The 15268-nt window shown below is 37.3% G+C and overlaps 1 protein-coding gene across 9 annotated transcripts in view; it reads left to right on the top strand.

The window, feature by feature from the left end:
• HS3ST5 (heparan sulfate-glucosamine 3-sulfotransferase 5) overlaps positions 1 to 15268 on the top strand; it is a 192542-nt gene that overhangs the window by 68438 nt on the left and 108836 nt on the right. The window contains exon 2 of one of the 9 annotated variants that reach the window (XM_021555514.4): positions 2841 to 2911. The exons of 7 other annotated variants lie outside the window; for them this stretch is intronic. The gene's annotated coding sequence lies outside the window, so the exon portion shown is untranslated. Of the gene's footprint in view, positions 1 to 1739; positions 2912 to 15268 lie in introns of those variants that run through there. One more of the 9 variants, XM_085575049.1, reaches the window with a different exon arrangement.

Here is a 15268-nt window from a genome sequence, read left to right as displayed (position 1 = left end):
GATGATGCTGAGTGACTGGTGTTTCAGTGGACAATATTTTGGGTTTAAAAATGAACAAATAAGAAAACTCAGTGTTTTCCAGTTGTGGCAAAGCCTGTCTCATGAAGGAACACAACAACAAACAGAGTTACAGGTCTGATTTGTACACATTGATCCAGAGAAAGATTTGAATCTGACTATTAAAACTAATGCCAGCTGTCTCCAGCACCCCTGGGACATAGATGCCAGATGGAGTTTGCCAGAACAGTATAACCATGTCCCTTCCCTGCCAATATGTTCCTTTGCACCAGTGGGACTTGGGGAAAGCACTTGAGCTAACTGTGACACAGGGGAACTCCTTGGCTAGGGCTTTCAGCTTTCTTTGTCCAGAAGACGCAATGGAAAAACAAGAGAGGAAAAAAAAAACAAACAGTGACTCCATCTTATCAGTTATTGTAGCTTTTCAGGTAGTTTCCTCTCTGTTTGTTTTGCCATTATGGGCTCAGTACCGCAACCTGTTTTTTGATTGCTGCCTAAGTCCTTTATGAGTGATTTTTCTGAGGACGGCTTTCTGAATTCCAAAATGGTTGCACTTGAATTGATTTCCAACTCATGAGGCAGTGGGTTGTATAAATCCACTGCTAAATATGACCATTCTCTGCATTTCCACTTGCCTGAACTGCATTCATTCCCTTGTAAAGGTAGTGGTAGTTCTTCTGCAGGCTGAAGAGCCAGAGAGATCCAAGTCTCTTTAATCTCTTAACCAGAGACGGGCTAGAACCATACTGGTGTTCATTTCAGCTGATTTAATAGAGTCAGCAGTTAACACACCCAGAACTAAATCAGTGGTTAAAATGCTTCAGACAAGCTCTTTTCTACTCTGCCCTTCTGGGACCTTGGCTTTCCCTATTTCTAGAAGGGTTTTTCTAAGTTTGCAGCTATTTAAAAAGCACAGATGTGGTTTCTTCTCTTCCCTGTCACTGGTGCATGGAAAGTGGAAATCTAACAGTGTTAGTTAATATGCTAAAAAATTCTGCTGTCTGCTTCTCAGGTGCACATCACAAAAAGACTAATTCTATATGGATTTTCCTGTTTGTTATCAGAGGCAAAATAAGACTGATATTCGGGTATATAAGAGGAGTTTTTTTTAAATTTTATTTTGCCTTCTCTTCTTTCCTTTATTGTGTACAGGGAGAAAGAAGGATAGTTGCAATAATTTATAGCTATCAGAAAAGATATGTTATGGTGCCCTTATTGTAAGCCAATAATTTAAAGTCAATAAATTTGTTTTTGAATAGGGAATTTATGTGGCTTGGGAATTAACTGTATCACACTTGACAAGATGCTTTGTACTACAATACAGAACATCATGTCACCTGTGGTACAGTTAACATCATTAATCATTCTCATATCACTTAGGATATCTGTGGTGCACAGTCAAAACTGTGTTTTTACATTTCCCTTAAGTTTGCTGTGTTGCTGTTTTCCCACCTACTTTTTGAATATGTAAACTTATAATATACATCTTCTGTGTTCTTCTTGTTTTTTCCATTTCCTGGGGCCCTCCAGAAATTATCCCAGAAAATCAGGAGCTGTTTTATAACATGCCTGTGCATCAGTGCCGAAAGCTATAATAACAGGGCTTTTAACAGGGATGTTTTTGCAGAAGGTTAGAACAGCAAACAGCAATGAATTTCCAGTGAGTCTGTCCAACACAAGAACTGTTGTCTGGTGAACCTGCCCTTGCCCTGTGTTATTGTGAGCAGGGCTGGAAACCATGAAGAACAGAGGCCTTTGTGAGGAGAACATGTCCTCACTGCTCCATCGTGGTGAAACCAAAACTGGGAGCCACTGGCTCCGAGCAGTACACAGGCAGAGTTTCAAAGCTTCCTGGAGATCTGCAGTCTCCCACTGACCTCTAACTAGTAAGGAATGGTCATAGGTGGTGTATTTGTGTGTATACCTTCTCCTGTGCATGTTCCTATTGATATGAGGGGCTTTGCTGAAGTTCTACTCTCTCAAAATCAGCCCAGCTGGTGTTTCAAGGCAAGAGGCTGCGTAACACACTGACTCCCCGCTGCAGGCTCCTTTTAGCTGATTAGTCATTACTGCAAGCACTATTCAGTTGCACAGCTAGTGTCTCACTCCAGCACAATGAACTTTCCTTCCTTCTTATAAAGGGAAATTAATAATCCCAGAGTCAAATACTACAGTCTATTGTGGTGAGCAAATTTTGCTCACAGTTGTTTTTGGTTTTTTCCTTCCTTGCCCTCCTAGTCCCTGAATAGTAAGCTACTGGTGAGTGATCTGGACTATCTGGCTCTCTGCAGGCTATTTCCTTTTTTTCACTTTTCATTTTAAAAAATATGCAAACTTCCATCTGTTTCTTGAATACAATCCTTCTGAGATCTATGTATGCATGAGCTTTTTGTGCTGAAGAGGCAGGTTTCCCAGGACTGTAACATTTTACATGAATGCATTTTGACATTGGTTTTCTGCTTTCACATACTCATCCTACCTGCGTATTGTGTTTTAGGTGCCACTCAGATTAATCATTAAATTTCTATAGTGCTTGCAATGCAATTGGGCACCAATGTTAAGTAGAAGCAATGACAAAGCTGAGCAACAGTAAAATCTCAGGTTTCTGTTTTTAGCCAGGGTGTATGTGCTTCTGCTCTGCAGCAGATGTTTCTGCCTTTGAGGCAATTTCAATGCTGAGCTATTTTAAAGACAGATTATTCTACATGAACAAGTAAATTCATAATTAATTCTGCTTTCAACTTTTAAAGATTTTTTTTTGCCACTGAAAGAAAAAATGGGACTGCCTAAAATGAAAGTTTATATAATTCTTGTTCCATCAGATGGTGTTCCAGTGACAAAGGATAATTCATTCTGACCAAGGATGGCTTTGATTCATACCTAACAGTGAGAGGTAGGATGTGAGTCAGATAACTAAAGGCTGTCATTATATAACTGAGGAGATGCATGTAAACCAGACCCTATTAGAGCACAATGCCTCAAAATTCTGACCTCTCTGAGACAGGTGATGTCGAAAGCACGTTTTTGCCTCTTGTCGTCCCATACAAATGACATTTATTAATTAAACTTGGGACAAAATTCAGTTAGTTTGGAGACCCCAACTATGCAATCTTGCCTCAGAAATGTCTGCCAATTTTACTGCAGTTTCTGGATACCTTCTTTAGAGTAAGAGAGGTCATTTTGCTGAGTAAAAAATAAACAATGTTAGCAGTGTTTATTTATAAATTTTATTTATTTTAAGGGGTTTTATTTATACTGGGGGTTTTTGTTTATTTATACACTGTTGCATGCACTGGTATGTTTTCTGGAGGAATATTTTTATGTTTTCTTGTGATGCAAATGCGAGGTGCTGTGGTGATTTCTGACCTCCTGGAATGGATCTGGGGAAATTTGAAATGGAAAAGGTGTGTCCTTGCTGCAAAATAAAAGAGTTGTTGTTCCAGATAAAACCCTTTTGTTTTTAGGCAGTCCTATTTAGTCAACTGGATAACAAAAGCCTAAACATCAGTAAAATTGGGTGTTTCAGTGGATAATATTTTAGATTCCAGACAGACAAAAGTGGATGGAAAAAACCACAAAGGAAAGTGCAGACTGAGCTGCTCTTTCAGCAAAAACTTCTGAGATTCATCAATGCCAGGTGAGTTGAGATGTCTCTATGGCTCTGTTCAGGGCTGTGTACCAGCAGTGGTACAGCTGCCCTGGAATGGCACAGGGAGATGTGGGGCCTGTTGCCCTCTGCGTCCTGCCTTAGTGACTCAACCACATCTCTCTCCCAGAGGATGTGACCCATAGGTCTTAGCTCGTGTATCTGAGTGCAGCTGAAGAACACTGCACAAATACTCCTTTGATGTGAGGTGCTCTGTTCACATTCTTACAACTCTTGAAGCCTTGACTTTACCTTTTTCTTTACTTCTTCAATGTCTGTGGTTTTTGTGAATGTTTTTTATGTGTGTCTGTGTGTTTTCAAAATGATGTGGTTATATTTGCTTTCCTTTCAAGGGTTGTTGGTGACTGTAGTGTTTTGGAAAAAAAAGATATTGTAATGAAAAAGTTATAAGAAAATATTTAATTTGAAGAATGTGATCTTGTAGATACAACTCTGAGTGGGGCACAGTAAGTTTTGGGTCTTGGAATAGCTTCTATTCACATCACATTTATGGAAGCCTCTAGTGCTGTACAGTGTTAGCAATCAACCCTTAGGGAAGAAAGGAAAAATCATTAATTCTGACAGCAGAAGCAGTGGCTCTGAATGGCCTTATGGATTTCAATTTCTTTTTCTCATTCCAATGTGCATATTTATAGTGCATATTCTTGAGAATGTCTGTTTTGAAGTTTATATGCACCTTCAGATAATACAGCAGCATCTTCCAGATATCTCTCTCTTGCTGAAACTCTCTTTAGTTAATATAATATTTTAATTTTTTATAGTCTTCTAAAATTTCTATCTTCCATAAGGGCAGCAAAGTATGAGATTTTTGGACTTTTTGGTTCCAGTCATCTTTTATATATGTACAAGTTCTTTTTTCAAATAGATGTATCATTATAAGGCAATGTTGGTCCTAACAGTCAAATAAAATTATATCAACTAATTTAAGACACAGAATTGGAATTTTGGTGTCACTGTTCCCCTCCTGAGTACCATTCATCTTGTAGAATAGAAATTGGCATGTGAGGAGAAGAAGGGGGATGGTGAAATAAAGAAGAGGGATTGGTTTTGGAAAACAGAAACTGTGTGTCAGTTGGCTAAAAGAGGAAATGACAATCAACCAGTCAACCATATTTTATTAAATATACATGGAAGATAGCAACTTGCAAATGCTGTGTTCACATAACCCCAAGTAAATGGGGGTTGAGTCAACACTGAGTGTCAAAGACTCTGTTTTTCATTTAAAAAGCTGATATTTCAGACACAGGCTAATTCCTCCATTCATGCAAATGAAACCTGTAGATCAAAATTAATAGATTTTAGTCCTTAGTAGGAGAGAAAGATGAAAAAATGTGTGAAAATAGCAGGTTTCTTCACTTCCTCCCTTGTAAGAAGCAGCTTTTGCTTTCAGTTGCCTTTATTAATTTTGTGTTGAACTAAGTATACTGTCAGATTTTTTGTCCAGATTGCTCAAAACAGTATTTGGCCAAGCTGACAGCAATTACAAAAGCCTTTATTTGAGCCCAAATTATCTTTTCATAGTTGCTCAAGTGGATCAGAGAATATGAAACAAAACTGAATAGGTTGCATTTTTACAACTATAAATGAACCTTCTTTCTAGGTATATAAACTGTCAAAATGGTAAAACAGTATAAAAAAATCTCTTGCCTATTTAATATTTCCTAACATTGCCAGATACCATCAGTTCTTGACGATCATTCATGTTATGTCAGTTTTAATACTGTTGAACATGGTACATATTTCCCTTGGCTTTAACTGACATTTACTATTTATGTGAAGTGAATTTTCTTTAATATAAATGAAGGCTACTTTTTCCCTATATACTTTGTAGCTTTTTTTCCCCAGACCATAATGTATTGTAACAATGATTAATTTTATTTCTTGACTTGTTCGCTAATTACTTTCAAACAACTTGAATAAATTAATATGGCGCTGAGTTGTGTTTTAATGAAGTAGAATCTAAATTAGCAAGCACAAAAGAGAGATCAAGTTCCAATTCCAGAAACCCCTTATTTTTCAAGCCTTAAGTCCTACTTGCCTCCTATTTACTCCTCTTCTCTTCTCTGCTTTACACCAGATTTCAACTCAAGTTTAGCAAAACATATAAGCATGTCCTTAATCTTTGCTGCTCAAAAATCACAATGTAAAAATAAGTCCAAACAAGCCAACAACACTTGCACTTGTTTTTATTTGCCTTCTGGTTTTATATCATCTGATAATATTTTCAAAATTTAGCCATTATTGAGGCCAGAAATATGCCTAACAATTATAACTCAACAATTAAGTGAAAATAACTCCTAGAATCTAGTTCTTTAAGAAAAACACATTAGGACACTCACAAAAAGTTTTAAGCACTCTCAACACTGAGTTGTCTCCAGCAAACTTCTTAATGCTCAATTATGGTTTATGTCTAATAGAAAAATGAGTAAGCAAATGTTTTAACAGACTACTTCTGCCAGGCTAGCTTTTTCTCTAGGCTTCTCTTAGGCTGAATATGAATCAGCTCTGCTCCAGAAACTACATAACGATGTCTGTGTGTTCCTAATTTACTCTTCTGTGTCTCACTTTGTGTCTGCCTGGTTTGGAAGGCTGGTGGGTCAGCCATCTCTCAGAATGCCCTAATAGAAGACTTTTGTGTTTTGTGCACTTAAACTGGAACTTTTTTCATTTCAGACTTCTTTCTTGTGATTTTAAAGATGTCATGTTTTTCATTATAAACTGTACCCTCTGCTCTGGTGGGTGTCTTTGCCACAGTGACTGCTTTGAATTGGCTTCATTTTCATTAGACAATACATAACATTTCACTATTCTGAGGAGTCTCACTAACAGTTAATATTTTATAAATACTTGGCCTTTATATATTGCAGCATGCTATTTTAGAAACAGTCCTTTTTCTATCCTTCTTATGGGAGAAAAGGGAGAATAAAAGGTAATTGTGTAATGCTTCACAAATCTATATTTAATGTGATTAAAAGTTGGGATGATGCTCTCATTGTGACTCTTCTTAGTGATGACAATTGATAATAAAAATACACAAAGAAATTGAATTAAATATTCCATATCCTTTTGCATTTCCTGTTATTTTTTCAGTTGTCTAAATAATAGATTTGTTTTCTCATTATAATTTTTGTATTTTTATCTTTTTCATGTTCCAGTTAATTACCTTTATATTGATCAAAGCAGCTTGTGAATCTTAAGTTACAAGTACTAAACTTGAGAGTTTACTTCCCACAGTTCCAATTCTTCTGTGATGTTTTTATATTGTTACTACATACTTAAAAGTACTTGTGAGGCTGAGGCTTACTTTTGAACAGAAGCAGTGAGACATATTGGAAAGACTGATCATGAACAATTAAGTTATTCTACCAGCATAGGCTGTAATCCTATTGCTACTGTGTATTGCTCACAGTCTTCAGGACTGTGCACATAAGCTAAGTATTTAAAAGTCAGATGTTAAGAAAGGGCTTCTGCCAGCTCCCTCCATCTTAGCACTGCCTGAGGGTGGGATTTGTTTTACCTAACTCCAGCTGCCAGAAAATTAGGTGTTTGAAAAATATCAGTCACCTGTTCTGGCACAAAAGAGACAGATTTACATGCATAGAGATTTATCAGCAGGCTCTATAGCTGGTGGCATATATGGACAGTCAAAATAGCTTTTGGGTAAACATAAAAACAGCAGAGAGAGAAAAGGGAAAATTAAAAATTTCCCTTGTGGCCATCAGCGGGGAGAAGTGATAAAATCCACAGCTGAGCACCCTCAAGTCCTGCTCCCATCAGCATCAGGTGTTTTACCAGCAGATGTGCACAAAAGCTTCAGTGGTACCTGTACGGATGTCTTCAAGACATGCTCAAGCTGTCAACATTTATGGGCACAATGCTGTTAAGTGCTGATGGCAGCACATTTTGGGAGCAAGTGCTGCAACCAGTTAAATTGTCTGCATGCATGCCATGTGGTCCACTGAGTAACCAAAATGTTGAGAAAGGAGGGTAGCGTGACTCACTAGGGTGGTGGTCATTCACACAAGGAAAAATACTGACATGAGAAAATGCAAAAACATTTCTGTTGTGACTTCAATGAGAGAATTGAGCTGCAAGTGAAAGACAGGCTGCAAGTAGAAAGTCCTTTGTGATAGAAAACACAAAGACACTGTGCAACACTACCTTGGGAATGGATGGATCACCCTAGGGAAATGCATGTCTCCACTGCTGCAGAGGGATTCCCATTGAAGTTTAACTTTTTGTTGTTTAACTTTTTGTTAATATGAGTTGAATCCTACTCTATATACACAGATCTGACAGCATGATACTTTTAATGTGAAGTTCTTTATTTGCCTTCAGGAATCCTCATAGGCCATGCTCTTGGTAATACTGTATTTTTCTTGGTTATACTTGTATCTATCTTTGGATTAGCAGCTTTTAGTAGAATACTTTTATTTATATCAAAATGACATATTCTCTAAGGAACTGACACTCTTCTAAAATGATCTGAGAAAATGGTCTTGTTCACACTCAGCAGTTGCAGCACTTCAACTGTGCTAGAAAGCCAAAAAAGTCCAGTATGCAATAACTGAAAATTATGCCTAAATATTTCAGCAGCTCATGTTGTTATGTCATCAGTTATATCTAGCTTATCCAGGCTTATTCCCATAGGGTTTAATGAACTGAATAGAGTGGTAGTACTTCAGACCCATTAGCAGCTGGAGATGTAAAACAATTTCAGTAGAAGGAATCCCTTCCATCACAGAAATAGTTACACAGGCACAATATGTCATGTAGAGCAAGGCTAAGGAACCATTGTACAATGATTTACTGACTACAGCACTGGTTTTTTATTCTCTTTTCTGCTTTCTACCACCTGCTGTATCCAGTTTTTAAGTTAGATTCTTCTTTTGACAGAGCATCCTTCATGCAGATCACTGTCCTGCTAAGGTTATTTTGATATATTTCCTTTGTGTGACTCCGTCTGTGAAGATCAGGCTCTTCACCCAAGTCTACAAGGTTGAAGAACTGCCTGCTGTTCTGGCTATGATCTCTAGTACAGGAGCAAAACTAGTCCCCAAGTTCTTTAACATATAATGCCTCGAGTATAGTGAACTGGCTTACCTGATTCCAGCTCTTGTACTGCTCATCTGTGCTTCATTCAAAGTAGCTACTCTCAGCTTTTGATGGGCACATTAATCTGTACTTTGTACCACCTGTCATAAACCTACAAACACACAGATGCAGTTGCACCCAAAAGTTAAACTCTGACACTCAGTCTGACGTAATCTGTGATCCAAATACCAATGGTGGGATTCAGGGGCAGATTCTCTTCCCAAGGAATATAGATGCTATTTCTACCAACAGTGAGAAGTGTTTGATGAACAGCAGTGAGCTTGGTCGGTTTGTCTGAAATGTGTAGATAGTGCATTCATTGGTCATGTAGTAGCACCTTTTTAAAACATTTTTGTTAAATAGTGATCAGTTTTGCAAGTATATGCATTTAACAGAATAACAATTTCTGACAGCTTAACTAAGTTTGAAAGCATCAAGCACTGGCACTCAGATAATGACAGTGGCAGGAATGTTTTTACTGCATTAGATGCCAATTAAATTACTGATTTCATAATTATAAATCAGCATGTTACAGTGGATAATTAATGTTGTCACACTCAAGCTGAGATACTTTATATAAGCATAACCCTCTCCTCTGTTGATTTGCTTATCCAGGAAACAGAAAATATTGCATATAATTTTTTAATATTTGAATACATATCCTTTAGGATTCCTGCTCCTTCCTGCAGCCATAGCATCATTCTGTCCTATACAAAGGTTCAATTTAATGAGTGTGGACAGTGTTCAGAAGGGACAAAATTACCTCCAGGAAGATAATTTAATATAAAATTAAGACTAGTTTGGTGGGCAAAAGAAGAAAAATAAAACACTTAAAAATAATTGCCAGCTATAGCATTTTACCAGTAAGAACAACTGTTTAAAAAAAGGTTGTTTAGAAAGTCACAGTAACAAGGATTTGGCACAGAAGGATCATTTCCTAGTGTGGTGTTGCTCTAAATTCATGGAGATTAGAATAAGATCTTCTGTTTTATAACAAAAAAATATCCCCAATATTTTACACTCTTTAAAATTAGTTTCGGTCAAGGTGATTAATTTTAAATTGCTAAGTTGCAATAGTAAATGTATAAAGAACCTGACAAAAAACACAGGGCAAACTATAGACTGAAACACTATTGTTCATCTCTGAAGGAAAAATAGGGCCTGTTTGGGTTTTTTTACTCAAAAATAAGAAAAACAAGTGATAATTTACCATGTATCAGCACAATAATTCTACTTTTAACCATGGATGTGTTCTACTGATTTGTGCTGGGAATTGGAAAGCCAAATCTGAATGCCATTCTCATCTTCAGGGAGTTTAAAATCACAGCTCACTTCATCAGGAGAGCAAGGCAGACTACTGGAACATTTTCCAGCTCTCTCTTCCAATTGGGCCACACTGAAACCAGGAAAGCAGAAGTGATGGGAATAGAAGTACAAATACAAGACACCTATTTCTGCTTTAAAATTGAAAACACTGCTGCTATTAATCAGACATGGGGTTTCAGCTTCTGTTTTCAAAATTCTTTGTGCTTCTATTATATTGAAAAAAGACAACAGTTTTTTCAGCATGGTCTTAAAAAAAGGTAAACCTGTCATGGGCCTATCCTTAGATGCACATTCTGATTTGTAAGGAGATCAGGCTTGCATAGGAGACAAATATAATCAGAAGCTGCTTTATTATTGTCTTCACCATCTACAGCATCTAATGCCATCACTCTGCAGCATACCAATCAATGTGTTTTCCTTTCCCAGTTCTTTGATTTCTTTAGGTTTGTTTTCTTTATTAAATCACTAAATTCTAGTCCTAGAGTAGAATTGCTTTCCTGGCTGTTCTACAGGATCTTGTACCCTGCAAACATGAGGTTTGATTGTGGAGCCAAAAGACTGCCCAGTGTACGTGACAGTGGAGAGTGGAACCTGGCGACCCAAACATTCATATTTACACTGAAAAGAATCAAAGGAAATATTTTATGATGTTTTAGACCTAAAAAGACATTATTTTCTCAGTGTATGTCTTTCTGACAAAAGTGTATAAATTTAAAGAGGTAAAAAATTGAAAACTAGTCTATTTTAATCTAATTGTTCAGGATTAAAGTAAAGAAAATGTTATATTGTAAAATGTCTTTATCTTATAGTAGAAAGATAATTGAGGTGCTTTTATGAGTAGACAGGAATGATACAATGACTGATCAATCCCAGTTTTCTACATACATAGACATTCTCCATTTTTGACATCAATACAGCTTTCAAACATTTTCTTGAAAGAATTAGTCCTGGGCTGGATTTTTTTTTTGTGTGCCATTAATATTTTTGTAGTTCAAAACTTTTAAAATTGAAATTAAATCTAGTTGTGATTATTGAGACAAAAGCAACACTCTCTTTATAAATATGTATATACACCCAAAGTTAATCAGTTCACTGCTCTGGAATTAGCTGACTTGTTTGCCTTGGTGTGTCGCCAATTAGCAGGAACTCAGGGATACTGGCAGTTGACAGCTGGAAAGAGATCCCAAGTTCTGCAGCATACGGTCTGCTGTGTTGTACAAAACCCTGAGCTCATGGTATTAATGCTTTAATTTGCTTATTAGAACCTTCGTCAGCAATCTGTCTGCTACTTTCTAATGAGCAAAATCTACCTCTAGAACCCTGCAAGGAGCTGATTTCCTCAACATAAGGCTCTTCTAATGTTTGAAAAAGCAGCTTTTTGCTTGGTATTAATAAAAGGAGCTGGTAAATACAAAAATAAAATAAGAAAAATCACAACAGATAAACAGAGTGGGGGAAGAATGAAGGCAGTTCTTTGTCCAGGAAATTGCATAATTCAGAATTATTTCCAAATAGAACACCAATAGAAAACTAGATGTTTGTTCATGGGACTCTAACTTTAAAATCAAAATACACATTTCAAGAACTAAATGTTTATTATTATTTAATAGGGCCCAACAAATAGTTGGATTCAAATAGGTTTTCAATAAATGATCATGAATGGTTGACTTTTTTCTAGCATAGAATACACATGCAAAAATACAACCTACTAATATAACAGGTACAATATAGAAAAACAGTTTATTTCCCTTAAGATTTAGTATAAGTTATAGTTGTTTTCTAAGTCTGTTTATTCTTGAAAAGCTGGATAAATAAAACAAAATCACTCAACACAATAGGATCAGAAAGTTCAGTCCCACAGTAGTGAGCAGCACTAAAGTTATTTATTTTACATCTTTAACTTCATTCTTCTCTAGAAAATAATATATTCTAGAGATTATATCCTATATATACTTATATAGGAGAGAGAGAGAGAATGCAATTCTCCTTACATTTCACATATGATCTGTAAGAGCAGTTCTGATGTTGCATACTCCAGAAGTCCCTGCCACAACTTGGGAATGAGCAGCCAGTCAGAATCTATGGCACAGGATGTGGCTGGAGTCATAAGAGCTCTGTGAGAATTACACACAAACAAGTCAAGATTAGTATTGATCTATTTTTGCATTATTTACAGTTACCCTTGAGTCCATATGCATGGTTTTGATGGAGCTTAGCTGCATTAGGATTCAAGCTAAATATCACATTAGAAACCCCCCCGGGGAGAAAAGCTTTCTGAGTACAGTATAATGGAAAACACATATCTGCAGAGTGCTAAAGATGACTACAAAACCTCCTGTGCTGGCTGCTATAGAGATTAACACATGACTGTGCAAAGTAATACATATTTGTTGATAAGGTAGAAGTAATATATGCAGCTAAGGGACTAAAATGAAAATTGCCACATTTCCTTCTTTCTTTGAAGAAGTTTCATCAGTGAATGAAAACATAAGGAGAACGAGAATAGAAATGAAGAAAACTACTTTCCACAGAGAAATTTGAAAGTAAAACTTTGACAGGAGTGAAATGACCTTGCCTGTTTAATAAGCTTAAATAGGCTCCTGCTGGCAGTGCTCCTATCTGTTGAAGGACAGATAACAATCCTGCTGTTTATGTCAGGGTTTACAATCACTGTCACAGAGCTTGTCCTGTATTGTCTATGGGAGCAGCAGCAGGGAAAAGTGCAGAGTAGAAATCAGTGTTATTTATGAAGAAAGATATTTCACTGTGATTAGAGCATTTGAAATGTACATATCCTTCATCAGAGTCCTGACAGACTGAGAAGATCTACTCAGTGGAACAGCTGAGTCAGCATTATCCCTGATAAATCCACACAAAGACAGTCTTGCAGTGTTAGGAAAAATGTATCTGTCGTGTCCACATGCATAGGCACCAGTCAGTGGTCCACAAGGTAGGATTGTGTGTAGCACCTGTTTAAGGTGTTAACATTGATGTCAGCCAGTTTTGCTAGGACAACATGAGATGTGGGGCTGGTACTGCACTGTACCACCTTTTTTCACATTTGGTCTCTTTTTCTGTATGTCAGCTGAAAAGATAGCAGAACTGCTATAATAATGGTCTCCCTTACCTGGGATAATTTTCTTTCTCAAGGCTTTAGAGGGCAATATCTGTTGCAGTATCTCTAAGAGCAGCTCCAGTTTGCTGGCGAATTTAATACCTTGAATAACAGACACAGGAAAATGGCAAGTTCCCTACTGCATAAGAGCACAGGACTTGCTAGCATAGGATTAATTAATATTTTTAAATTCTTGATCAGAAACCATAGCAATAGGACAAGGAATAAAGAATCCACACCAAAACAGGGAAAATTTAGGTAGGTATGCAGAACTGTGAGGCTGTCCAGAGAAACTGTGGATGCCCTATCCCTGGCAGTGCTCAAGGCCAGGTTGGATGGGGCATTTAGCAACCTGGTCAAGTAGGATGTGTCTCTGCCAATGGCAGAAGGCTTGGAACTACAAGATTTTTTTTTTTTTAGGTCTCTCCTGACATAAACCATTCTATGATTTTTCAATAATGATTGCTGCTGAACAAATACATATAGTAGAAAATAATGAAATTGACAGCTGCCATGGTTTAGGAACAGTATTCTCCAATTTAGTGCTTCTGCTAAAACCACACTTCTGCTTGCTCCTCCCTGCCCTCCCAGCTGGAGGCACAAGGAGTAAATATCACAGGTTGAGATGTCCTAGAGAGTTACCAGTAAGAGTTGACAGGAGTCAAAAGCATCACCACTGGTGAAAAAATAACCTCTCCATTGTTGCTTGGCCATTTCTAATGTTGTTTTTTAAAGATTTCCTGCAAGACTTTACATGGTATCAAAGCCCAAATTAAATAGTCCTTATTTTTTAGGGCTCATAGGGTGTTTTTTTTTTCCAGAGACAAAAGAAATTATTAATAAAACTCCTTGTCAAACAGAAGTTATTACATGTCAATTTCTGAGAAGTGCTATGATACTGAGGTACACTGGGGGATGAAAAAACTCCAATAAACATAAGGGCTCAAGAAAAATAGTGTTCTATTCTAAATAAGGTTGTATTGTACCAAAAAATAGTTTTTTTCCATATTAAAAATTGTCTAACTCCTCATAAGGTTTTGTCACATTTTGTGACATTTCAGTGTTCTCTGACCTGCAACTCTTCAGCACTTCACCTTCAAAGGAGTTAGAAGTCATTCATCCAGGACTTGGGTAACGAGTTCTGGGGAAAGAGTGTGCCTGGTGTCCATATTCCTGGAGGGAGGTAGAGGAAGGAAAGGAGAACCACGACAGGAAAGATTGTTGAAAAATAGGAGTCTACCCTTCTGTTTGGATGAATTCTGATCACAGGTGCTTGAGACCATTCTGAAGGACAGTGAAGGAGAAAAAAAGTTGTAGAATTTGTATGTGAAGGTGATCCTCTTGATTTGAGATTATGCATTCAGTTCCAACAATTTGGAAGACATGAGGCAGAACAGTACCTTTGTGCCTAAAAATAGGTTCTGCTGAGAAAGCCTGAGAGCATTGCCAGGGTTGTGCTGCTCCTTCACCTCAAATGTTTCTACATTGTGTTGCCCAATACATACAGCTCCAAAATTCTCTTCATCCAGAAAATAAAGCAAAGGAGATTTCTGTCTGTACTATCTGGTTATACCAGTCCTTTTTTGCAGACTTCCTGCAGGTTTTTCTTCCTGGAAGTCACATCAGAGTGTTGCTAGTTGCTCTGGAAGAGATATGACAACATATTCAGTTAAAAATCCTTAGAACGTCACAGGATGATGATGAAGGACTAACAAAGTCCAATCATTATCAGCACTGCTTGTATAAGCCAGGAGAGTTGAGTACTTTCTGCTGATCCAACTGTTCTGCAAGGCAGTAAAATTAGTCAGATTTTACAGAATGGCCCTCACCCACCTCCCACAGCACATGTTCACCATCAGCATTCGTTTCTGTATGCATTACCTGAACACAGTGTGAAACCTCAGCTGAAGTTCAGTCTTCCCTCAACAAGAAGAGCAGTCACATTGCTGAGAAATCAGGAGAGTCTAGGTGGACATGATGGGAAAATACATCTCACAGCTGTAGGAGGCTCATTCTTTAGGTAGGAGAAGCAAGAAAACTGCTTGTAA

The sequence above is a fragment of the Lonchura striata genome, chromosome 3 (genome assembly GCF_050655825.1).
Source record: "Lonchura striata isolate lonStrDom1 chromosome 3, ASM5065582v1, whole genome shotgun sequence".
NCBI lineage: Eukaryota > Metazoa > Chordata > Aves > Passeriformes > Estrildidae > Lonchura > Lonchura striata.
Note: the sequence above shows the minus strand (reverse complement) of the source record. Positions and strands in the feature narration are given on the sequence as shown.